Raw genomic sequence first — 27664 nt, forward strand, 5'->3', positions numbered from 1 at the left:
CTATTTAGTCTACATGGATGAGCTTGCCCCTTCCTGTAAATTGACTTTTGGGGCCTTAGGAAGTTTTTAAATCTCTCTCAAAACTAAAAATATTCTCACTTTTTGCTTTGCTGAATACCTTGTGTATCTTGCTTTACACACAATGGTATTTTGTCAATATCATACACTGATGGACTGTCCCGAAAACACATTCAGCTGTCTAAGAGGATAGTCCAGAAAACTGAGAAAAAAGCAAAAGTGAACCCTTTCTTCATATGCCTCTGTCTACCACTGCCATTTCCCCATTTTAAAAAAAGAATTAATAAGTGAGAGCAGAGACATAGGCAGAGAATAAGGAAAAACGTCAGAAATTTGAGAGAAATAGCTACACTGATAAATGGCTGCAATTAAAATTTTAAATGTATGAATATGATTAGATCTAAATTGTATAGTGCAAGGAAAGATTTTAGTGTATTGAATAAAGGCCCCATATAAGCATGTTTTGTAGCTTAGGATAGTATATAAATGAAATGAAAACCCTGGAAATGTAATAATTGTGGCATAAATAAGAAACAGATTTTTTTTTTAATGTTAAAATATTGGTTCTTCACAGGAAGCCTAACAACAAGATAAAGCAGGTGGGAGTTGCAGTTTCCATCAGAGCACACTGCAGACTTCCGCGCGGCGCCCAAACCGTCACGACGATGAAGGATCTTTGTATCATTAACAGAAATACATAGCCACTTTAAAAAATAATGCGGTAAGGATCCTGGGCGTGATCTCTGAAAAATACAAAGTAAATGAGATGGGGTTAGAGACACCACAGTAACCTAGGCCTCAGAGAGCAGTATTGGGATGTTAATGAGTGAAAACAGGCTTTGAGGTGGTCCAATAATAAACTCTCGTCTCTACAAAAGTACTGAACCAATTGAGAAAAAAGAAGCAGGCAATGGTGATGAAAATGTGAAGAATGTCTTATATCTTTAAGGAATGGGCTCCAAATACTGATTCTCAGAATTAGATGACCGTGACCATCACTGAATCAGTACAGGGCAATATACAAGGCAGAAATTGTCTCTAAAATACCCACAGCATGAAGGAGCAGGGCAGAATGCATATTATATGGACAAGGCTGCTCCCGGGGAACAAATAAATATACATGCTAGTTCCCTAGTTCAAAATTCACCATTCAGTGAATTGCTCCATCTCTCAGATGGTTAAATGTGGGAGTGGAGGGAGCCCAGGAGGAACTCCCCAGGAGTTTCATCCTAGGGGAACTTCCTCCACCTGGAAGGAAACATCAGGTGTGGGGAAGAAGTATGCCTCCCACTGACCATTCCCAATCTCTTTGTTCCATTTATCCTCTAGATTTAACCATTAAGAAAATGGCCAACTAGCACTATAGCTATTCCGCTTGTGGGAGGAATTCCAAATTTCTCAGGGCAGTCTAGCACTATGTATTCATCATATCTGCATCCCCACAGGCATCCATTTCCTATTTCTGGAAATAGTATTCGAGACATTGCTATCTTCGTAAATTATCCAGAAATTTGCTCCCTCAGAGCTACTCTTGTCTCTAATGAGTAGGTTTGTCATTCCTGTTTCACAGTAATGACATCTACTATGGAATTACTTCAGCCCGTGAAACCTGCCCCCAAGGAAGGCTTGTCTCTTGTCTTTATATATTTTTGTTCAACTAGAAAACTCACTCTCATCAGATTGCTTTATAGGAGCTGCTTGGGATGCTGCTTAAACTTGTACCCTAGCTAGATCCCATTTTCTCTACCATGTGCTCTTCAAGAAGCCTCTGCATTTGCAAAGAAATGAATAGCATTCTGTCTTATTTTTCATTCTTTCTGCAGTAATAGGAGGTGCCCCTAGGGGATTGCTTGCCTCATCTGTTACTCTATTCCTCTCAAGAAGCTGAGTTTGTACTTTAATTTTCTCCTTAGGTTAGTGCTTTTTCTTCTGTAATACATGCAAGGCAATGATGGATTGTTATTTAAGAGTCTTGTAGAATAGAAGGGAATTTCCTCAATACATCTAAAAACAAATCCCCAGCTAACATCATACCTGTTGGTGAAAGACTGAAAGTTTTCTCCTAGGAAGATCAAGAATAAGGTAAGGATGTTCACTTTTACCACGTCTACTTACCAGTGTACTGAAGGTGCTGGCAATAGCAATTAGGCAAAGTAAATAAATAAAAGAAACTTATATTGGAAAGGAAGAAACAAAACTCTCTCTAAGTAGATGACATGATCATGTATGTAGAAAATCCTAAGAAATCCACAAAAGAACTGTTAGAACTGATAAAGATTTCAGCATAGTTACAATATACAAGCTCAATATACAAAAATCAAGTGCATTTCTATACACTAGCAATGAACATTCTGAAAAGGAAATTAAGAAAATAACTAATTCTATTTTATTTACAATAGTATAAAAAATAATAAAATACCTAGAAGTTGTTTTAACAACAGGAGTGCAAGACTTGTACACTGAAAACTATAAAACATTGTTGAAAGAAACTAACACCACCAAAATAAATGGAAAGAGATCCCGTGTTGATGCATTAGAACACTTAATATTGTTAAGATGGCAACACTCCTCAAATTGATCTACAGTTCTCTGCAATCCATATAAAAATCCCAGCTGGATTTTTACATAAAATGACAAACTGACCCTAAAATTTATATGGAAACTAAAGAGAACCACAGTAGTCAAAAAATCTTGAAAAAGAACAAAGTTGGAGAACCCACACTTCTTGATTTCAAAACTTACTACAATACTACAGTAATCAAGACCCTGTGGTACTGACATAAGGCTATACATATAGAACAATGGAATAGAGTTGAGAATTCAGAAATAAAACTATACATCTGTGATCACATCCAAGATCACTTACTGTGGAGGGAATAGTTTTTTCAACAGTAGTGCTGAAAGAAATGGATATAGAGACGCAAAAGAAAGAAGTTCACATGATATACAAAAATTAGCTCAAAATGGACCAAAGACCTAAATATAAAAGCCAAAACTCAAAAGAAAACAGGTATAAATATTTGTGACCTTGAATTAGGTAATGCTTTCTTAAATACTACCCCCAAATCACAAGCAACAAAATAAAAATAGATAAATTGGACTTCTCCAAAATTAAAAATTGTTGTGCTTCAAAGGATACTATCAATAAAGTGAAAGGACAGCATACAGAATGGGAGAAAAGATACACAAGTAATATATCTAGTATTAAGAATATATTTTTAAAAACACAACTCAACAGTAAAAAAGACAAAATAATCTAAAAGTAGACAAGAGATATGAATAGACGTTTCTCCAAAGAGTATATAAAGATTGTCAAAAAGCATGTGAAAAGATGCTGAACATTATTAGTCATTAGAAAATGCAAGTTAAAACCGTGAGACATCACTTCACACTTACTAGCATGTCTACAATGAAAAAGACAGACGCTAACAAGCAATGATGAGGATGTGAAGAAATTAGAAACCTTATTCACTACTGATGGGAATATAAAATGGTGTAGTCACTTTGGAAAACTGTTTGGAAGTTCTACAAAAAGTTAAACATGGAGTTACCCTATGATAGAGCAATTCCACTTGTAGGTATATAGATGTAAGAAATATTGAGAACATATGTACGCACAAAAACTTGTAAACAAAAGCTTGTAGTAGCGTTATTCAAAATAGCCAAAAGAGTGGAAACAACCCAAATGCACACCAACTAATAAAAGAATAAACAAATAGTGGTATATCCATACAATGGAATGTTAGCCACAAAATGAAATGCAGTACTAATTCACGCAGCAACACGGATTAACCTTGAAAATATTATACTAAGGGAAAGAAGCCAGATACAAAAGAGCACATATTATATGGCACCTTTTATATGCGGTGTCAAATAGGCAAATACACAGAAACAGAAAGTAGATTAATGTTTCCAGGGGCCAGGAGACGGATAATGACAGCTAATGAGTATGGAATTTTTTTTGAAGGAGGTTGATGAAAATGTTCTGGGATTAGATAGTGATGACGGTTACACAATTTAGTGAATATACTAAAAACCACTGAAGTGTACACTTTAAAAGGGTGACTGTTATGGTATATATATATATATACACATACTCACAAATAACTTACTTTTATTAATTTCTAACTGTTAATAAAAATAACCCTCAACAACCTTGAAACAACTTTCTCTGTATTGTAGCTTTGAACAAATAAATATATGTACATATATTAATGATAACGCAAGCCAATTTTCTCACTATTGGAGAAGGGAGTTACAAATATGGAAAGGGAAAAAACTAGAACGTTCCCTGCGATGTTGCATTAGAATTAGTATGAACTCATTTATTGGTAGATAAATAGAGGAATAGCAAAGATGTCTGTATATGTATAAGTGTGTGTGTGTGTGTGTGTGTACTTGTGCATATATTTTCCAGCTCAGTCTGCTGCATAGGCCTAGAGTAAATGACACACCAGCAAAAGTGAATAGACTTGGCACCCAGACCTCAGTTTATAAATGCCATTCTCTAATAATAGGAACCAGGACTCATGGAAGTAAATACTAATACCAAGTCTGGGGCAGAGAAAGTTCAACATGGGTCTGGAACATTTTCACTATAAATTAAAGAAATGCTCAATAAATCATGGAAATGAATCAAAAAGATTGTAAAGATTCCCCACTGGCAAAATCTGGGACAACCTGAGCAAAAAAAGAATAATAAAAATAATATAATAATAATGAATTCGAACTTTAAATAAAATAGGAATCCATGAATCTGTGTGAATATATATAAATGAATGAATCAATAATAAACAGGGGAGATTAGAAATCTCTATCAACAGAATACCAACTAATAAATATAGACGAAAGAATAGGGTTCGAAATTTTCACTCTTTGCTGAAATTAATGGGTGAAAGTCTGATGAGGAATAGCATATTTACATAGTCTGAAAGTGCCTACCCACAAACCACAGATTTATTATAAATGGAAAAATACTTTAGTGGAAAATCCTTGCACATACTACCTAACCACGTGACCAAAGTTCATGTTATCGATGTTGGAACAAACTGACATGTGCCTCCTAGTATGAGAAGTGAGAAGGTCACAGGATAATTTGTGGGGTATTCTTGCAAAAAAAATGCATAACCCAAATTAAACCATGTGGAAACACCAGGAACACGGAAATGTCAGGACAGTCTAGAAAATTGTTATTGTTATTATCATTATTATTATTATTATTATTATTACGTGTTCTCTTAAAAAAGGTCAAGAAAGACAGGAAGACTGAGTATCCTTTTCAGATTAACGGAGACTAGACATTATCAGTAAGTGCAACATGTGATCTAGATACGACGCTGTACTGGAGGAAAAAAACTATAAAATACACTACTGGGACAACTGGCAAAATTTAAATATGTACTGTGGACTAGATAATGTAGTGTAACAATTCTCAAGTTGTTGATTTTTATAGGTATCTAAGGGTAAAGATATCATGCCTCTAATTGACTCTCAGATGATTCAGAAAAAAAATGTGTACATATGTATGTGGTTACAAATATTTGTGCATAAATAGGTAGTGTGTGGGTATGCATGCAAGCCTGCATGTGCATCCATGGGTGCGAAGAGGGAGAAGCTGATATAGCAAATGAGGCAAAATTTAACAGTTGCTAAATCTGGGTTAAAAGTATCAGGGAATTTATCGTACTCTTCTTGCAAATATTCTGTAAATTTGAAATCATATCAAAATAAAAATTTACAAACTAAATATAATGATTTGCAGAGAAATAGACAAAGTAAATATGCCAAAATATGAATGGTAGTTTGTGCTGGTACTGAAGGTGTAGCAGTTTTTACTTGTTTCTTTTTCTCTTATTTTACCCATATCCCTTATTAAATCTAGGTTGTACACAACCAACTGAAAAAGTAGTGGGCACTGGAGCACATACCTCCCTTCTAAGCTCTGTATCAACATACCTTTGGCTTGACTCCTACAGCAAAATGTGGCATTGCCAAATATATTTAAAGTTTTATTTTATTATTTATTTATCACTGTTATTTATTTTTATTTTTTCCCCTTTATTGATTTAGATCTCTTTACTTCAATATTTCAGTAACTCAGCATTTGGTGAAAATCTTTTCCTAACTTACATGAATCATGAATTATAACTTTCATTTCTTAAGGGAGCAAACCTTCAATTTAGTGTAGAGATTGACAACAAAGGGCAGAAGAGGTCAACAGCAACAACAATTTCAAAGGCAAACACTACTTGAACTGACACTGTGTATTCCACCATATCAATTCACTCCTGGCTCCATACTTTTTTCCCACTACATGAAACAGTCTATATCTTGCACTGTCGAGTGTGAAAAGTAAACAGACAGCTCTCCTCCTTAGCCCCATGTTGCAAGGTCAGAGTCTATGTGCCCAACTCCTACTAGATTCTTAAACAGATGCTTCTACATTGTGCTTATCTGTGTTGATCTTCTCAGGAAAAGGTGTGCTATAAATGTGCCATATCATCATTTAATACCAACTTTCCCTTCCTGGGTTTTGATCACTGGCATTTAAATGGTCCATAATTAGGATTGTCTTAAAATACCACTGGCTGAATTTCTACCAGAATATATTTTGAAACTGGCAAATATTGACAAAGCTTTTAAGACATTGAGGAGAAGTTCACAAACAGGGAAAGCAATATTTCTTTGGTAGCCATTTTGACTATGCAATTATTTTACTGAAAATTTAGTGACATTAAAGTCTTAGCTTATCTAGGGCAAGAATTGTTAAAATAAAAATCAAGAATTATTTTTAGTTCAAAAAGTCTGTAATTGCTTTCTTTGATCAAAGAAACAAGAAGTGATATAAAATGGCCAGTCCTAATTTCAGAATTAATTCCCTTAGGCAAAAAGTGACTGTGGTTACAGGAGAGAAAAGATAATCCTAAGGTAGGCATTGACATTTCCAGTGTTATTAATAAAGTGATTTGCTTTGGCTCTCGTCTCCACCAATCAGACAGCCTTTCATTTTTCTGTTGAGTGTTGGACTTTATTAACAGAGGGCTACTTACTGTGGTGGTGGTAGTGGTTGCTGTTTTTAAGATAATTAACATTTATGACATTAATGCTACCCAATCTTCTTTCAATCCCAAGAGTCGTCAAGGAGTGAAATTCTTCCCATTGTACCAGGTATTTGGAAGAAAGTATTGATGTGTGTGTGTGTGTGTGTGTGTGTGTGTGTGAGCGCGCGCATGCGTGTGTGTGTGTGTCCGTGTAGCAGAGATGCAAGAGAGAAATTAGAAATTGGAAATGACTTCATACTTCATAAGTGGGAATTTAGCAAGTATGTGGGTAATGTCTTTGCTCCCTAAACACTATTGTGACCACTATTCCCATTTCAAAGGAAAGCTATGGGTACACATCAAGCATTAGAGACCCAGAAGTTATCGATATTAATGTGAATAAATGAAGGAAAAATGCTATTCATCACAAAGCACAGAGCCAACAGTCCACGTATTAGAACAGTGGCAATATTCTCTTCCTCTATCAACGTATCTTTGGTGTCTCTTTGGTTTTAGGTAAAAGACTGTGATGATCAGATCGCAAAAACAAAATCTGCACAAATGGCACTGAGATCTCTTGGCTACCAGACCACAGGAAAGACGAGAGGATTGTGACTGGTGGTGAATATACTTTAACTGCTTAATGCAAAGATGCACATCTTGCAAGTAGAACGTTACATGTCTGTACTAATATGTACTAACAGAGATTATTCTGGATGAATAATATTGTTTGTATTTTCGGTCTTTATGTATAGCTGTCCAGTTTTGGTCATCCATCTCCTGGCACAGCTGAAGTGTAGTCCATTGCCATTTTATCATGTAATGCCTAAACAATAAAAGGGAAAATTAATATTTATCCAGCATTACTTGTGTACCAGATCTGTACTTGTCATAAGACGTAAATTATCTAGTGATCAGCAAAATAATGATCCCTCAAAGACATCTACCTCTTAACCCCTAGAACCTGTGAATCTCTTACCTTACATGGAAAGGGATTTTGCAGGGATGCTTAAATTAAAGACCTTGAGGTGGGGAGATTATCCTGGACTATCTGGATGGGTCCATTCTAATCCTGCATCTTTACATGTGGAGAATCTTTTCTGGCCAGTCAGAGAGGCAGAGAGACGAAAGCATGAGAAGGACTCTACCTGCCTTTGGCTTTGAAGGTGGAGGGAGGAGGCCATGAATCAAGAAATGCGGGCAGCCTTTAAAAACTTGAAAAAGCAAGGAAGTAGACCTACAGAAAGGAGTGGAGCTCTGCCAGCACTTTGATTTTAGCTCAGTGAGACTCATGACAGAATATTCACCTTTAGAACTATAAGATAATAAATTTGTATTGTTTAACCACCAAATTTGTGTTAATTTGTTGCTGCATCATTAGCAAACCAATATATTTATGAGACTTCCACAATTTCGTTTCAAGTGTATGGTAGTTTCTCCACTTCACAGATATCAAAAATTAAAAAAAGAATTTATTTAACTTGCCAAAGATCACACAGACAGCCAATTGCAAACCCAGAATTAATACCTAGGCTTTGGAATTCTACAGTCCTTTAAGAATGATGGCTTTTCCATGTGTGATATGCAATTAGGTATCATTTCATCTTTTAATGAATGTAGTAGCTAGCTAAATTAATGAATGTAATAATCCAAATATAAATATAGCACGATACTATTTCCATTGCTCAAAATGATGAAAACAATAGTTGAGATAAAAACTTTAATCACTAAAAGTTATCTAGGATAGTTAACCTCATTATGGAAAAGGATATTCTAATGGATTAAATGGATTTTTTATTTAAAAATGAACAATAGGATTGATATAATCAAAAAAGACAGACAATAACTAGTGTTGACAAGGGTGGGAGAAGTTGGAACCCTCATACCTTGCTGGTGGGAATGGAAAAGGATGCAGGGCTATGGGAAATTCTTTGAGAATCCCACAAAAGTCATAGAATTACCACGTGACCCAGTAATTCCACTCCTAGATCTATATCCAAGAGAATTGAAAGCATGTGTCCACATAAAAACGTGTACACAAATGTTCATTGTAGCGTTATTCATAATAGCCAGAAAGTACAAACAACCCAAATGTCCATCAACTGATGAATGGACAAACAAAATGTGATATATCCATACAGTGGAATATTATCCAACCATAAAAAGAAATAAAGTCGTGATTCATGCTACAACATGGATGACCTTAGATGCATTATGCTAAGTTGAAAAAGCCAAACACAAAAGGCCAAACACATATTATATGATTCCATTTATAGAAAATGTCCAGAATTGGCAAATTCATAGAGACAGCATATTCATTAGTGGTTGTGAGGGTTTGGCGGGAAGGGTAATGGGGAGTGACTGCTAATGGGTATGGGCTTTCTTTTAGGGATGATGAAAATGTTCTGCAATTAAATAGTGGGAATGGTGGCACAACATAAAAAGACATAAATGTTATGGTATGTGAATTATATCTCAAGGAGAAAAGAATTGAAAGAATGCCTTTGGAAAACCAAACATGAAAGGGTGTATCCAGGGAGCTCAAAACCTTACAAGCAGTTTTCATCCCTGATACTTAGCCTGTAGTTTGAATAAGTTGTGGTCATCATGTTTGTATTGGTATTATCTCACTAAGAGTATAATAAAGGCTACTCTAAATTAAATTTGGATCATTAAAATGTCAATAAAAGGGTTTTAAAAATATGTTTATGATTTATAAATACCAGGATATAATTACAAGGAGATTAGACACAAATTGACTTAAATTAAATTTATAAATGCAAATGCATTCACATTTAAGGGTAATACTTTGTCCTTCTCTGAAACTCTCTTGCTTGTCTTGAATACTCTATTGATTTTCTGTCTCAGGGTTTACTAGCATACTATATGAAGACTTTAGTTTCTAAAACATTGCTGTTTATCCTAGAAAATCTGCATGCACTATATCACATGAAAGTTTAATTGGTACGTATGCTGTATAATAAACCATGTAGCCTGGCATTGTTCTATTTGCTTACACAACAATATTTCAATTGACTATGCTCATTCAACATTAATTAGCTTCTTACCAAAGGGTATTGGCAGAGTTTCCATAGTATTCTTAGGAAATAAAGTAATGGAATATAAAAAATCTTAAGAGACTCTGAAGTGTCTACCTTATTCCCAGAACTGTTACTTCAGTATTTACGTATAAAGACAGTCTATTTTTAGACGTGGGGTCCTCCTCTTAAAATCAAGGGGAAACCTGCTAACATTCTAAGCACAAATGCATCATCAGCAGGAGGGAAACCTACAAGAATAACAACACAGTCCAGGCCAGGAGCTAAACGTAAACACCCAAGCTTTCTAGAGAACTTATTTGAGAAAAACTCTCTTTTTTCCTTCCATAGAATATTTTTTAAATGTATCACAGATGCATGAGGACTTTAAATGTGATCCTTAGCAATCTTCCTGTTGTCTTTAAGAATTGCAAAATTACCTGCAAATTTAGAGTTTGACAACATGGAAAAGTTGGTTATTTTGATTTTAATTTTGAGGTGCCTGATAACATTCCACAAGTTTCTCCTGTTCCATCATCCTCAAGACACGAATTCCAGGTTTTTCACTTGCCAACTACATGTCTTTCCAGTGCTGTAATGGATTCATTTATCCCAGGTATAAAGAAATAGGGAAAATACACCAAAGCCTGGAACTGTAATTCTTATTGGAGTCCTAGACCTGATATTAACAATTTAAGAGACTGGTTGAGTTCAGCTGAAAGACAGTCAGTCAGATGTAGGTGTGGATTTGTGAAGAGCATTCCCAGAAGAGAAAAAAGCTAGAAGGCAGGGTTGGTTAAGACCATTGGGGTATATGGTGCTGTGGGTGGTTCTTCTTCTTGTACTGCTCCACATCTATTTACCTCCTTTCCCTACCCTGCTCTGTGCCCCAGAACTACCTTTGGGCTACCTTACAGATTGCCTCAACCAGTCTCCTTGCCCTCTAGTTTCCAGCTGGATCTGCCAATGGGAGGCACGGCTTTGAAAGAATAGAGGGCAGTAAGGTCACGCATTCTCCATCCCCCAGCTCCCACCCTGCTGAAAGACAGATTGGCTCTGGCTACGAACCTCTACCAAAAAGCCCCAGTTGGGCTGACCTCCTCTACATCTTCCGCTCCAGCTAAAGTTCTCTCTTGACAGACTGTAGAGACCAAAGAGAGAGAGGATGAAAGGACCACATGACAAAGAGACACAAATGCTATGTTAAGGAATTTAAATTTCCAAACATATGGGGACCACTGAAGGATTTTGAATAAAAAAGTGATAAATAAGATTTATGTTTCAAAAAGACAACACTCATGGCAACAAGAAGAACAAATTTGAAGGAAAAGAGCCTGTAAAAAGAAAGGACATCTAGGAGTCCCTTCAAATCAACTTGGCAAGCAATGAGGGTCTGGACTAAGCAACAGTAGCTGAAAAGGAAAGGACAAATGAAGAGGTATTACAGGAATGTGCCTGTGTCCAACTGCACTGACAGACTTACCGCTGGAGTCGCTGTTTGAGCGTAAGTTGTTTTCATTGAAAAAACGGAGTTTTAATATCAATTGTTCAGTAGAAGTAAAGTAACCCAAGAGAATTCATAAAACCAATTATCTTTATAACAAGTTGTGAATAAGTTTATGGTTCCTACAATATCAATTATTGTTTCCAAAAGAGAATTCTTTTATAATGGTGCCAACAGTTTTCATTTTTGCCATGACTTTTCCAGAATAAGTACTCATTCTATTTGTTTTAAATTACATTAGTATTCATTGTAATAAAGCTGAGAAACATAAAGCAAAAAAGTGAAAAGATTCCTTTTATACTATTCCTTTCTCTAGGGTAAACACTGCTAAAAGTTTGGCATTTATCTTTCTGTCCCTGTTTCCTTTCATATGTGTATGTACACACATACATATATATGCATACACATATAGACTCTAAACTATTTCTAAATGTCATCATACTCGATGTGTATTTGTGAATTATTTTTACACTTAACAGTTCCTATCAAAACTTCTCCTCATAAATACAAGGACAAAATTATTTTTACCCTTGCAATGTACCTCATGTAGGGATGTATCCTAATTTATCTAAGTCTGTCTCCTTTGATGGACATTTAGGGATTTTTTTTTTTTAATTTTTACTGTTACAAACAATGCTTCAGTGAATATATGTTTGTTCACAGTAAGGGCACCTTTATTATATAATATGAACAGGAGCATTGCTGGCTCGGTGAGATGCATTTTTTAAATTGTAGTAGACACTGCTAATTGCCTTTCCAAAGCACTACACCAACTTATAGACAGCCAGTCTGTGAAGATGAGAATGCTATTTTGTTGCATTCTGGCCAACACTAGATACTGTCACTCAACTCATTTATTGCAATTTGATAAGGAAAAAGCATTTTATTATTATTTTTATGCATTGCTTTGATCACTAATGAGGTTGAGCAGTTTGTCTTCTATTTATTAGTCATTTTTAATTCTGCAAATTTTGTTTATATCAATTGTCCATTTTTATACTGAACTATCTTTTTCTTCTTTACTTTAGAAGCTCTTCGTATTATTGCTGTTGATTATTTTACATATATAGCAAACAAATCATATTTTGCCCAAGTCTGCTGTATCTCTTTTTACCTGGGATATGGTGGTTTGCATGATAGGGAAGTTTTAAAATTCCATATGATCAAATTTACGAAACTTCTTAATTCTTGATTTCCACTTCTTATAGCATGCTTGGAAGACCTTCTTCAATTTAAGATTACCACATTAGTTGGCTCAGGCTGTCATAACAAAATATCACAGCCTGGTGGTTAAACAACAGAGATTTATTTTCTCACAGTTCTGGAGGCTGGAAGTCTGAGATCAGAGCGCCAGCATGGTCTCATTCTGGTGAGAACTCTCCTCCTGGCTTGCAGACAACCACCTTCCAGCTGTGTCCTTACATGGCCTTTCTTCAATGCACGTGCATGGAGAGAGAGAGAGATATCTTTCTCTCTTCCTCTTCTTATAAGGCTGTCAGTCCTATCTTATTAAAATCGCACCGTTCTGAGCTCTTATAATTCTTAGTTACCTTCTAAAAGCCCTGTCTCCAAATACATTCATATTGGAGGATTTGGGCTTCAACATATGAACTTGAGGGAGACAATTCAGTCCATAGCGATTACAAAGGTGCATTCTTCTCTATCACTTCTGATTATTTTAGACAATGATATATTTAATTCATCTGGAATTTTATTTTCACATCTACACAGAATTAGTTTTCTGAAACATTAATCTAAATTCTTATTTTTCCAAGTTGATATCAGTTTTCCCAATATTATTTATTTTTAATTATTTATTGAGGTCACACTGGTTTATAATATTGTGCAAATTTCAGGTGTACATTATTATGTTTCAGCTTCTGTATAGACTGCATTGTGTTTACCACCAAAAGTCTAGTTTCCATTCATCACCACCACCATCATCCCTTTACCCCTTCCCCACCCCACCCATTTTCCCCCTGGTAACCACCAATCTGTTCTCCTTATCTATGCATTTGTTTATCTTCCAGATATGAGTGAAATCACATGGTATTTGTCTTTCTCTGTCTGACTTATTTCACTTAGCATAATACCCTCAGGGTCCATCCATGTTGTAGCAAATGACATGATTTTGTCTTTTTTATGGCTGAGTAGTACTCCATAGTATATATACACCACATCTTCTTTATCCATTCATCCACTGATGGGCACTTAGGTTGCTTCCAAGTCTTAGCTTTTGTGAATAATGCTGCAATGAACATAGAGGTGCACATATCTCTTCGAAGTAGCATTTTCGTGCTCTTTGGATAAATACCCAGAAGCGGAATAGCAGGATCATATAGTATTTCTGTTTGTAATTTTTTGAGAAAGCTCCATACTGTTTTCCATAGTGGCTACACTAGTCTGCATTCCCACCAGCAGTGCATGAGGGTTCCCTTTTCTCCACATCCTACTGAACACTTGCTATTTCTTGTCTTTTTAATAGGAGCCTTTTTGAGGGATGTGAGGTGTAGTTTTGGTTTGCATTTCCCTAATAATTAGTGATGTTGAACCTCTTTTCATGTGCCTGCTGGCCATCTGTATATCTTCTTGGAAAAATGTCTGTTCATATCATCTGCCCACTTTTTGATGGGTTGTTTGCTTCTTTGCTGTTGAGTTGTATGGGTTCTTTACATATTTTGGAGATTAACCCCTTGTCAGATATATAATTTGCAAGTATTTTCTCCCACGTATTAGGTTGTCTTTTCATTTTGTTGGTGGTTTCCTTTGCCTTGCAGAAGATTTTATAGTCTGATGTAGTCCCATTTGTTGATTTTTTCTTTTGTTTCCCTTGCCAGAGGAGACATGGTATTCAAAAAGATACTGCTAAGATCAACATCAAAGAGTGTACTGTCTATGTTTTCTTCTAGAAGTTTTATGGTTTCAGGTCTTATATTCAAGTCTTTAGCCAATTTTGAGTTAATTTTTGTGTGTGACGTAACACAATGGTCTACTTTCATTTTTTTGCATGTGGCTGTCCAGTTTTCCCAACACCATTTATTTCTGCATTGTATGTTCTTGGCTCCTTTGTCAAAGATTAACTAACTATAGATGTGTGGGTTTATTTCTTGGCTCTCAATTCTGTTCCATTGATCTGTGTGTCTGTTTTTCTGCCAGTACCATGCTGTTTTGATTACTATGGCTTTGCAGTATATTTTGAATTCAGGGAGTATGATACCTCCAGTTTTGTTCTTTTTCCTCAGGATTGTTTTGGCTATTCGAGATCATTTGTTATTCCATATAAATTTTAGCCTTCTTTTTCTATTTCTGTGAAAAATGTCATTGTGATTCTAATTGGGATTGCGTTGCATCTGTAGATTGCTTTAGGTAACATGGACATTTTAACCATGTTTATTCTTCTAATCCATGAGCACGGAATATCTTTACATTTCTTTATGTCTTCTTCAATTTCTTTCAATTATGTGTTATAGTTTTTAGTGTATAGGTCTTTCACCTCTTTGGTTAAATTTATTCCTAGGTATTTTGTTCTTTTTGTTGAGATTATAAATGGGAATGTATCCTTGATTTCTCTTTCTGCTAGTTTGTTATTAGGGTATAGAAATGCAACTGATTTCTGTACTTTGATTTTGTAGCCTGCAACTTTACTTATTTATTAATTTATTTATTAATTATTTCTAATAGTTTTTTGGTGGATTCTTTAGGGTTTTCTATATTATATATATATATATAGTAGTTTGGCATTTTATATCACAATTTTATCATTCTAGTAGATAACTTTTTAAATCATTATTTACCAACACCACTTGACTACCCAGAATCTGAAGTCCCATCAAATAATTAGAGATTCTCACAATATATGATCTTCATGGAATCCAAAAAGCCAGATGTTTGCTCTCCCTATAATCTGGCAACTGGGGCAAGCAGGTAGTCAATGTTCAACTAATTATATATTTTTTGCCAGAAACATTGAATAGGAACAAGAAATAGGAATAGACTACAGTTCTTTCTGCCAGCTGATGGTGGAGTCTGGTATCCAGTGGCATCTAGGACAATGGTGGCCCCAGTTTCTATTTGCAGAATTAGCACCAGTGTGGATAAATGAGTTCTGTGGTACGACAGTGACTGTGTCTGGCCGTAAAGCTTCCTTTGATTTCTGCCTATTTCCTGAGCTCTGTTCTCTAGTCTTCCTATTAGCTAGCTAATATCATTCAAATCAATCCATTTCTGCCTAATGTAGCCATAAGGAATTAATGATGCTTCAAACAAGGGCCTGGGCTGATAAAAACTTTAAATTTTTGTACATATTCCTATACAGTTTATCACTTATAGAATTAACTAAAATGGTAAAATAGAATAGATGAAATTATGATGAGACATTTTGGCACAAAATTTATTTAAATAAAGAAGAAATGTCTTTGAAAGAAGACTACCAAGCAAAACATGCAAGAAATCAGGGTAAATGTGATGAGAAAATAGAAGACACTGAACTGTGAGCTGACAGAAAGTGAAATAGAAGGGAAAACAAAACTGACACATAGATGTATAAAAAGTTTTAGGGGGCTACCACGAAGATCATAAAAGACAAAACTATAAAAATGGGAAAAATTGAACGAAATGAAACAGAAATCAAGATGCCAAAAGGAGACAGAATGACAAAATCAAATTTAGATATGATTGGCGATAACAATGATAGCAATCAAAACAAATGAAACCAAACAAACATTTAAACCGTGCATTAAGATAACTTTTCTAAAATAAAAGATTTCGAATTTATATACTGAAAAGATTTACCCTTTCACAGACAATACTGAATTGTGAGGGCTCAAGAGACGTGTCTTGGTAAGGCTATTGGGATTTAATATTAAGACAGCTAAGTCAAACTTCAAGAACTTTCCAAGGAAGAATAGTCAAGTTGACCTTAGATTTCTGCAGAGAAAAAATACCGTAACAGAGAGAGTGGAACAACACTTGCAAGATCTGTTGTCAAAGAAAAATTGCACCAGACATAGTTACACTGGCAAGATTTCATTCAATGCTGTCGCCATAGGGAAGAGAGATTGAACCCAACTCCCCTGAAGCAAAAGGTGGAAGAGTCTTTAAGCACCGGGTGAGTTATCGGAGAAGGACTGGGGGACCTCGGGGAGGAAGATGGTGAACGTGAGGAAGTAGGCCAGCTGGCTTGCTAATTGGCACTTATTGAAGTTAAGCTCCTACCTTCCAACAGAGACCAGGAGATCAGGGCTCTATGCTTCTGGATGATTGCATTTCAAAGGGTGGCTCCCAGGTCCAGGAGAAAGACATTCCTGGGTTGTAAAATTGGCAAGAGGCCAGGAGAAATTTTACATCTTAGAGGGGCAGAGAACAAATTACAAACAAAGTCTTTTAAAGTGAATATTCTTTAAAAAAAAAAATGCAGGTCAGAAGCCTATACTTAGGAAGAGATGGGGCTAAAGTTCAGTCAAGCTGAGGGGACTGTGAAGGCTCTCTTGGTCAATATGAGGAAAGAAAGTTTGAGTTAAGGATTTTATATTTAACCAGGCTTAAAATTTTGAATGTACGGAACTTAGAGAATATTGTTGCCGTGATTTCTTAGCATGCTTGAGGAAAGTGCTAGAACTTCAGTCATTCAGGAGAGATGACCATTGGAAATGCTGCAGGAATGCTGGTAGTAAGAAGCTGTTTTAAAAAGTGAGCTTCAGCAAATTAAGAGTTTAGGCAGCAAAATGGAATTCAAGCATTGTGTTCCTTGATAATGTAAAATGATACAACTAACAAACCAGGAAGGAGAAGGGAGAAAGAATGTCAGACATAATTTAAGTTTGTTCATTATCTCATCACTAGCAGCTGGGAGGAAATAGGATCACATTTAAATCAAGAAACATGAGGGTACTAATGCCAAGTGCTACAGAAGTAAACATTAAAAAGGAAAACATTATTTACTAAAGTTAAATGATGGAGAAGAATAAGGAAGGTAGAATGAAAACACCAATATGATTCAATAGAATACAGATCCCATGGATGCTATATGAAATAGGGATCTCTAGACATTATGTGACATTATATCCATAAAGAAAAACGCTAGAATTAATTTACTAATTTCTTAAAATTTAAGAGCTACACACGCACAAAAGAAAAGAACATATACCATAAGGTGAATGAATTTTTAAGACACAGAAAATTAAAAAAAAAAAAAAACCAGCAAAATCAGCAAAGAAATAAGAAATGCAGATATAAAGAGCAGAAATTAATACAATAAATTAGCATAACTATGCAATATCCACAACATCAAAAGTTGGCATAAAAAACTAATAAAATGTTAAAAACCTTTGAGGAGCTTAATTAAGAAAAATAAATTAAGAAAATTAAATATAATCAATATGAAAAATTTACAGATCCTGAATCCATTAAAATATAAGAATGTATTATGAATAACTTTATGCTCACAAATGTAGGAATTTAGATGAAATTGGTAAACTCCACAAGTAACACAACTTAATAAAATGAAACAAGAAGAAATTGAAAAATTGAATAATCTCATATCTATTAATGGAATTTAATTAGTAAATTAAACTTTCCCCTAATGAAAACTCCAAGAAAATATGACCTCACCGGTAAATTCTTCTGAACATTTAAGGAAAACATACATCAATCTTACATAAATTCTTCCAGATAATAGAAAAAGAGGAAACATCCCCCAAATTATTTCATGTGACCAAAATAATTTGATACTGAAAGCTAAAAGGAAAATTACAGGCTGGTGTCTAGCAGAGAGAGACATAGATGCAAAATATCCTAAAAAATAAAATAAAAAACTGTAACAGACCTTTATCAGAATATATTAAAAATAACAAGGCATCATAATCAAGGTAGGTTTATACTACGTATAAAATTAGTCTATTAATCATTAATCATATTGATCATTAATGGTTAATCATTAGAGAAAGCAAATTAAAACCATATTGCAATACATATCCTCAAAGATTTGAAACAATGAAGATACTCATACATTGTTTATGGGGCTATTAAGCGGTTTAATCCTATAGCAAGACAGTTTGGCATTATCTATTATAGATGAAAATATGTATACGTACACTATGACCCAGCAATTTCAGCATTGCTTGTAATAGCCCCAAACTGGAAACAAGCCCAATGTCCATCAAAGGTAGAATGGGCCTTGGGCAGTATATTCAATAGAAGACTATAGAGAAAATAAAGTAAAATAACTACCACTGTAAGCAAGAGCTAAATCTAACATTCTTATGTCAAATCAAAGCAGCCAAAGAACTGTATATACTGTATGAATCTATTTGTGTTATGTTCAAATCAGTGAAACCTAAGCTATATCAGAGGTCAGGATGGTATTTATCTGTTTATCTCAATGCTGGGTTCATTAGTATGGCTTATTTGTGAAAATCCATCAAGCTGTGTACATATGATTTGTGTACCTTAGGATATCATTCCAGTTATATAAAGTTGTTGTTTTGACTGCTAATTAAAACATGGACGTTTTCCCCTATTGTTAAATATTTTGAAAGTACTGTTTTAGTTGTTTCAAAATATATTATATAGATATTTTAATATTTATTCATTCATTTTCTTATTATTGAGCAATTAGATCATTTCCAGTATTGGACACTATAAAAAAACTCCGATGAAAATTTCTGTACATAAATACACATCAGCGTATCTGATTAATGATTTCTTTAGAATAAACCCTTGAAAAGAACTTACTCAACAAAAAATCAAACAATTCGATCAAAAAAATGAGCAGAGGATATGAACAGACTTCTCCAAAGAAGGTATACAGATGGCCAACAGGCACATGAAAAGATGCTCATCATCACTGATCATCGGGGAAATGCAAATCAAAACTACACTAAGATATCACCTTAAACCCATTACAATGGCTAAAATAACCAAGACAAAAAATAACAAATGTTGGAGAGCATGTGGAGAAAAGGGAACCCTCATACACTGCTGGTGGGAATGCAAACCGGTGCAGCCACTATGGAAAACAGTATGGAGCTTTCCCAAGAAATTAAAAATAGAAATACCATATGACCCAGCCATCCCACTACTGGGTATCTATCCAAAAAACTTGAAATGAGCAGTTCAAAGAAACTCATGTACCCCTATGTTCATTGCCGCATTATTCACAATAGCCAAGAAGTGGAAGCAACCTAAACGCCCATCGACTGATGATTGGATAAAGAAGATATGGTGTATATATATACATATATATATATATATATATATGTATATATATACACAATGGAATACTACTCAGCCATAACAAAGGATAAAATTGTCCCATTCACAACAACATGGATGGACCTCGAGGGTATTATTTTAAGTGAAATAAGCCAGATAGAGAAAGACGAACTCTGTATGACTCCACTCATAGGTGGAAGTTAAACACATGGACAAAGAGAACAGATTAGTGGTTACCAGGGGAAAGTGGTGTGGGGGCTGGGTACAAAGGGTGAAGTGGTGCACCTATAATATGATGGACAAATGATAATGTACAACTGAAATTTCACAAGACTGTAAACTATCATAACCTCAATTAAAAATAAATAAATAAATAAGGAAAATAACTTAGTCAAAATGTACGAATATTTTAGACTCTTGCTAAAATTATCATTTCTTTCCAGAAAGCTTAAACAATTTTAAATCCCACAAGTAATATACAAGATCACCCCTTTTACTCCACTCTCAACGATCCTAGGCTTATATTTATCAATTTATAAGCAAAAAAAAGAGAGGAGGGTGCCATGTTGTTTTAATTTTGATTTTTGTTACTTGTTATATTGAACATATTACATGTATATTTTTCTATATGAATTGCCTATTTGCATCTTTTGCCAAATTTTTTATAAGATTCTTGTCAATTTTCATCTCAATTTTGAGGGCTCTTTGTTTTTTAGGGGTGTTGATCTTTTACCAAAGTTACCACAAACCTTTTCTCCCAATATATGGTCTTCATGTTCGTATGTTTTAGCTATGTAAATACATTTTGTGTGTGTCATAGATTATGTTTTGGACATATTAATTTATTGCATTATTTATTTTAAATTTGTTTTTATTTTATTATTAACCATTTATATTTATTCTTATTTTCATTTTACATATACATTTATTTTGTTTATGTATATTACTTTTGTCTATGCCATTTATTTCTGTACTATACTTTATAAATAGTTTACGTATATTTTGTGTAGTGTAATTTTCTGAGATAGTAAAATCTATGCATTTTCTTTAATACTTCATTAACCGAGAAAATTTCCTGAACATAAGACCATTACTTCCATTTTCTTCTAGATTTTTTTTCCTATAAATTAGGATTTTAATAACTCTGACATTTATTTTGTTACGTACAATGAAGGAAAAACAGTTATCCAAAGATTTTCCCTAAAATACTCAATCAGTTATTCCAATTCCACTTTCTTTTTCACGTTTTCTTAGGATAACAATGTTAGCATATAGTCAATTCTTACGATATTATTCTTACAATATTATCAGTTAATAAAACTGAACATTCATTTTGCTGTAATGTGTAATAAGGCAAATTGTACCTAAAATTAAACATTTTTTCTCAAAAAGTACTGTATTGTTTTCACCCTTTAGTTTACTCAAATTGTAGAATTGTAGAATGCTCTGTGAAGTTCCACCAAACAAAAGAAGCAACCATCCAAATGTTGATCAAATTTTTTAAGCTATAAGAACTTATTATGACTTCTCGTAATAATTCACAATAACCTACTGATGTCTCCAGTATTCAGTTATTGTGCTTTGTTTTGTAATGAGATATATTTATTATTCTTGTCTTCTTTTGTAATTCTGAAAATATTTCAACAGCTTTCATCGTATATATCAAACACATATCTTTCCAAGGGTTTCCTAATTATATTTGATGTTCATTGTTACTGGAAAAGTTGTATATTTTTAATATCTTTCAATGTTCTAAAATCATATTACTGATAGTTATGATAGTTACATAAAAGAAATCAAAATAAGCAACATTGAAGTCTTCTTTTTACAATTTTGTTTAAAATCAGTCCTCTTTTTTTAGGTAGATAATCATACCAATTGCAAGAGACAAATAAATTTTCTCTCCATAATTTTGGAAGCTATGTTTTTGTGCTTACAAATATTATCATGTTGGTGAAATGTGTGAATCTTGAATTAACCTTTATTTGAAATGAACACTCTACCAGATGCTCATTTGAAAACTGTTTTAATTTGTTTTATAGATGGCGTCTAAATTGCAGTCAGCAATTAGATTTATTATTATATAAACATACTGTGTGCTAATCAATTGGAAGTATATAAAAGCTTCATCGTGAGGGAATTAAAAAAGTATAGTGAAAACATCCCTCATGATTTTCTTCATTTTAAAATTATTCTAGCATTATTTCTTATAAAGAGAAACGTACATATTTTCACACTTTCATTTTGTTAAAAGAACATTCTATCCAGTTTCTGAAGAATTGCAATTCACCATTAGCTTATAGAGGTTTTCTCTGCTTTTAAGTTCTCAATGTAAACATTTGTCTATTTTCTCCTCATAGAGGAGATTTGTGACTTATTAACCAGAAATCTTCAAACTCCTTTAAAATTACAACTGAACAGACTTTGTGGTTCATAAATAAACTTGGCTTTCTCAATCCTCCCCTTTGTTTTTTTGTACAAATGTTGGATACTGGACTAAAGTAACCTTCCAGGTACACATATGGAGGATATTACATTACATCAAAAGAGTTCCAGGTAAGAAATCCAAAGTATCTGAATAAATATGTGCATACACATATGCAATATACAGAAAATAGAGTTGCCCGATAAAATACAAGAAGCCCAGTTAAATATGAATTTCAGATAAACAATTTATTTTTTTGGTATGAGTATGTCTCATGCAATATTTGGAATACACTTATACAAAAAATTACAAGTTGTTTTTCTAAAATTCAAACTTAGAGTGTCATACATACACACACACACACCTACACTCTCTAAATCTGGCAGTCCCAGCAGAAACAGCTATATTTTATTATAGATTTATAAATAATATCTATTATGTTTCTCTAATATCTGTCTCTTCTCTATAAAAATTTGTAGCTAAGAGCCACATTTGTTCCCTGTCCATAAAGGAATAGATAAGCAACCTAATTAACAGTAATTCTCTTCACATTTTTGCTTTGAACACTAGTTATTTAAAGAGTTAATTAAGACCTCAATTTAAAATTTAGCTCATATAAGTGTTTAGGAATCTTAGATTTGTAAAATGAAATATAAAACTAGTAAATTTCAATTACAGTTGTAAAATGCAGATACTATTTCTTTCAGTTGTAGAGAAAAAGAACTAGGAACTCTAAGCAAAAAGAAATTTACTTTAAATTGAGACATCTATGCAAGGAATGATTTTGCCAAGTGTTCCTTTCTACTGCAAACAGTAACCCACGTTCTTTTATTTAACTGTTACATGTACAAAGAAGAAATATAACTTCCATATTTTTATGCCTTTTTTTGTTTTTTGCCCAAAATCTCTATTATTGAAGCAATCCCTCTTTAGGCAAAGACTAATCTGCTCTCTTTTTTTTCTTTTTTAAATAAATAGTACTTTAAAGTAGTTTTTCAAATATTTGAATTATCTTACAGCATCAGATATATCTATCACAGTTACCGACTATTTTGACACAAAAACATTCATTTGGAACATATGGAGAAGAAAATAACAACTCCATTTAACATTATTAAATAAAAAGTACTAATTTCTTGAAAAATGCGACCCTGTTATAAAAAGGCGCCAAGTGATTTTTTCCATGTTCTACTTGTAACTTCATCTTTATTTAGCATCCTTTTTTTCTCTTTTTGCAATACACATTGGATACTTTACTGATTTCCAGTAATTCTAAATAGGTTATAAAATTAGGCCACTTAGGTAAAAATTTTAGAAGACCACGGTAATGATGATAATGATAACAACTAGCATTCAATTAGTTGCTCATTTAATCCTCACATTAGGAGATTTGTTGTTATTATCCCCATTTTTACAGATGAGGAAATGGAGGCAGTTTAAATAGTTTAAAGAACTATTAGTAAGTAGTAAGAGGCAGAGCAGGATATCAGGCCCAGGAAGCTAGGCTCTAGAAATTTCTTTTATCTTTTGAACCAGTACAGTTTTGAAAGTGAAAGGATGCGTTAAAAGTAATAAAAATTGTTCAATTGTTCATGTATTTTTGACAGAAAATCAGTTTTATTGTGCTTATGGATATAAAATGATGTGTTCAACAATTTTCAAAGATAAAATTCTTCCTAAAAATAAAAATAATATATATTACATAAAACAAAACGTTATCTATATGGATCAAAAATATATTTTAAAAATACATAAGCAGAATGCTTAATCTTAGCACTTAGTCACAATGCTTCTGAATCAATTTCTTAGCTGTATCTCTCATACTGTAACACTGATATTTTTTTCCTAAAGAATGTATTTTTAATATTGTTTTACTATTTTTAATTTTTAATAAAATCAGTACAATCTTCCTCAATTATTCCTTTTACAGTTAAGGAATTTTAATTTTGTGTCAGCTTCTTCAATGGACTCCTCTCGGTAGAGCTTAATAGTTTTTATTGTAAATCTCTCTGCAGGTGCTGAGATACCTGGTAAGCTCAAATAAATTATGCAAAAAAGAATAGCTCCAATTCCAATTTTTAATTAAAATGCATAAATATTTCTTTAATAAATGGTCTTGGGAAAACTGGACAGCAACATGACTAATTATCAGGGAAATGCAAATCAAAACTACAATGAGATATCACCTCACACCTGTCAGAATGGCTATTATTAAAAAGACAAGAAATAAGTGTTGGAGAGGATGTGGAGAAAAAGGAACCCTAGCACACTGCTGGTGGGAATGTAAATTGGTGCAGCCACTATGGAAAACAGTATGGAGAGTCCTCAAAAAATTAAGAATAGAAATACCATATGATCCAGTATTCCACTTCTGGGTATTTATTCAAAGGACAAGAAAACACTAATTCAAAAAGATATATGCATGTCTATGTTCATTGCAACGTTATTCATAATAGCCAAGACTAGGAAACAGCCTAAGTGCCCATCAATGATGAATAGATAAAGAAGATGTGGTATGCACACATACACACACACTACATACTACTCAGCCATAAAAATGTCAAAATTTTTGACATTTTGGCAATATAGATGGACCTTGAGGGTATTATTTAAGTGAAATAAGTCAGACAAAAAAAGACAAATACCATATGATTTCACTCACAAGTGGAAGGTAAACAAACACATAGATGTGGACACCAGATTGGCGATTATCAGAGGGGAAGAGAACAGGGGCAGGGCAAAAGTGGTAAAGAGGCACATGTGTACAGTGATGGATAAAAACTAGACTTTTTGTGGTGAACACACAATCTATACAGAAGTCAAAATAGAATGATGTACACCTGAAATTTATATATTATAAACCAATGTGACCTCAATAAAAAGAATGCGTAAATATTTTAGCTTAAATATTTTCACAAGTACAATCACTTTATCTCCACTCAAAGTACTTACTGACAAATATGTTTACAAGTCAAAACTCATCAAATTATTCTTTTGTTGTTGTCATTGTTTTTTGTTTTGTTTTGTTTTGTTTTTTGAGGAAGATTAGCCCTGAGCTAACATCTGCCAGCAATCCTCCACTTTTTGCTGATGAAGACTGGCCCTGAGCTAACATCCGTGCCCATCTTCCTCTATTTTATGTGGGACGCCTGCAACAGCATGGCTTGACAAGCAGTGTGTAGGTCTGCACACAGGATTCGAACTGCAAACTCCAGGGCACTGAAGCAGAACGTGCAATCTTAACCACTGCACCACTGGAGGCCCCATCAAATTATTTTTATGTATTTATGATTCATTTGAATATTTAGCAAAATTTACTTGCCACAAAATCAAAGCTCTTCTCAGAATGGACATGAATCCAATTAAAACTATGAGCACCATTCAAAGATTTTTCCCAAATTGAAGCTATCACACAGCACAATTACATAGTTTTAAGATTAAATCTTGTGCTCGCTTCAGCAGCACATATACTAAAATATTAAATCTTATAGACTGCTTGCTCTCTGTGTTTAATTTGTTCCACTTCTTGTTTTTGTAGGGATAGATTTCAATATGTTCTTGTTTGCTGTATTTTCAATAACTATAATTCACAAAAACTTCAAAAGTTGAAAAATTTGGCACTGTTTTCATTGAATCCTTTAAAGATTTCCAAAATTTCAAAGCAAATACAACCAAAATTTAGACGTTTCATTTTCAAAAACTAGAAATAGCATCTACAATGATTGTCAAATATCTCACCTTTTAATAAATGAAGTTCCAAAGCCTTACTTGGATTCTATGAGTTGGATTAAAAATTGAATTAGTTTTGGAATTAATTCCTTTTCTTTTCGGAATCAGATAACACTGATATAATACTGACACCGTTTAACACTGCCAAGTTCTTCTACTAATGGAACTGACATGTTAACACTTTCCATACAAACATAAGAAAACTTGAAATTGAAAATTGATGAAATTTGTAAGAATAATTCTTTGATCTAAATGACAAATGATATGCAGTGATATGAAAATGCACTTTATGCAACTCTATATGTAAAATCATTGTTTTGTAAAGTCTTCTTAAAACAATGATTAGTTTTTGATTTAGATGCAAACCCTTCTTGAGCAGATTTCTTTCTTGTCTTTCACGTGTCCAGTGACGTAACCACAGCCCCCAGGAAGAGTGATAAATGTTGACAAAAAATTTGCGCAATTTAGTGTTAACCATCAACTTTCCTGAGAAATGCTGATGTAGTATTTCTTTATTTTACTTGCATTTTCATTTCTTGAGCTCATTGTTGCTTAAAGAGTATCTTTCAAACAGACAAAAAGCAAATATTGTAGATTTACACTACAAAACTTATATAAGAGATTTCAAACTGCTCTCTATAAACTCTACGGCTGAACTACTCAGCCTCTAATTCCTGTACATATTTCATATACAAGTAACCTATAATTTCCCATATTTTCCACTGACCCTACTAACTCGTTGCCCAGAGGCCTTGTACACCTTGAAGCCAGTGACACAGGCCACAGCGCAACAGGCTCGAGTGCCAAGTGGCTGGCAGAAGCAGAAGAGTTGAGTACTTCTTCCCATTATCAACCAAAAGCAGAAAGATATATCTCTCCCTAGCTTTTCCTGTCAACACACACTTTGTTTTATCAAAGTACCTTCTGGCTCATACTTCAAGAGAGATGTTTGGTTAATTCTAGAAAGGTTTAGGGTAGGAGAAAGGGGTTATTACTGGTCTTCTTTAAGATATAATGACCAGTTAAAGTAAGAATTCTATTTACTATACATGCCTCTCAAGCACTATTAAATGAGACCATGATAGAAGCTAGAAGTAGGAAGTTGAAGAATAATAAATTCATTCTGACTTATTTTAATGCAACTACTAATAATAACTTATACTTTTTTCTGTACTACATACAAAACTAAACAAGATGCTGCGAGGAGAATAAAAACCTAGAGCTATTACATGCAAAGTAGGATGTATGATGTTCCCATAATCGGTACGCTACATCATTTGGTGAAGCAAAATAAAAAATAGTAATAATGCTTCTCTCACCCTTTGAAGCCAAGAAATACTTACTTCCAAACTTTGTGAATATCCAGAAACATGTCTGCAAACTTATATTGGCCCCTAGGGTGGAGTTTATACATCCTTCATGGAGGTCTCATCACTTCTTCCTCAAGAATGAGTCAAATCATTTCATCTCTGTGGGCAAAGGCACTGTTCTTTATAGCAACGATTCTTTACAGTGTCTAAATAGTGACAGTTTATTGGCCATTGTGCTAGTGCTTGAAGCCATCATGCGGGGTAACAAGTTAACAGACTGACAGTGGTTCTTTAAACTATTTCTCTCTCCATGCAGAAGGCGTGAAAAGTTGAATGATCTGGGGCATATAGATTAAATGGTAAAATACCAGGAGAGCTCTGGTATCTTT

General features: G+C 33.9%; 1 long non-coding RNA gene across 1 annotated transcript in view; it reads right to left on the reverse strand.

Annotated features, from left to right (window-relative positions):
- Positions 1-546: 546 nt before the first annotated feature.
- LOC139045604 (uncharacterized) overlaps positions 547-27664 on the reverse strand; it is a 47374-nt gene continuing 20256 nt past the window's right edge. Inside the window, exon 3 of the long non-coding RNA XR_011504302.1 lies at positions 547-761. This is a non-coding gene — a long non-coding RNA (uncharacterized lncRNA). The remainder of the gene's footprint in view (positions 762-27664) is intronic.

This window comes from Equus asinus, chromosome 6 (genome assembly GCF_041296235.1).
Source record: "Equus asinus isolate D_3611 breed Donkey chromosome 6, EquAss-T2T_v2, whole genome shotgun sequence".
Lineage (NCBI taxonomy): Eukaryota > Metazoa > Chordata > Mammalia > Perissodactyla > Equidae > Equus > Equus asinus.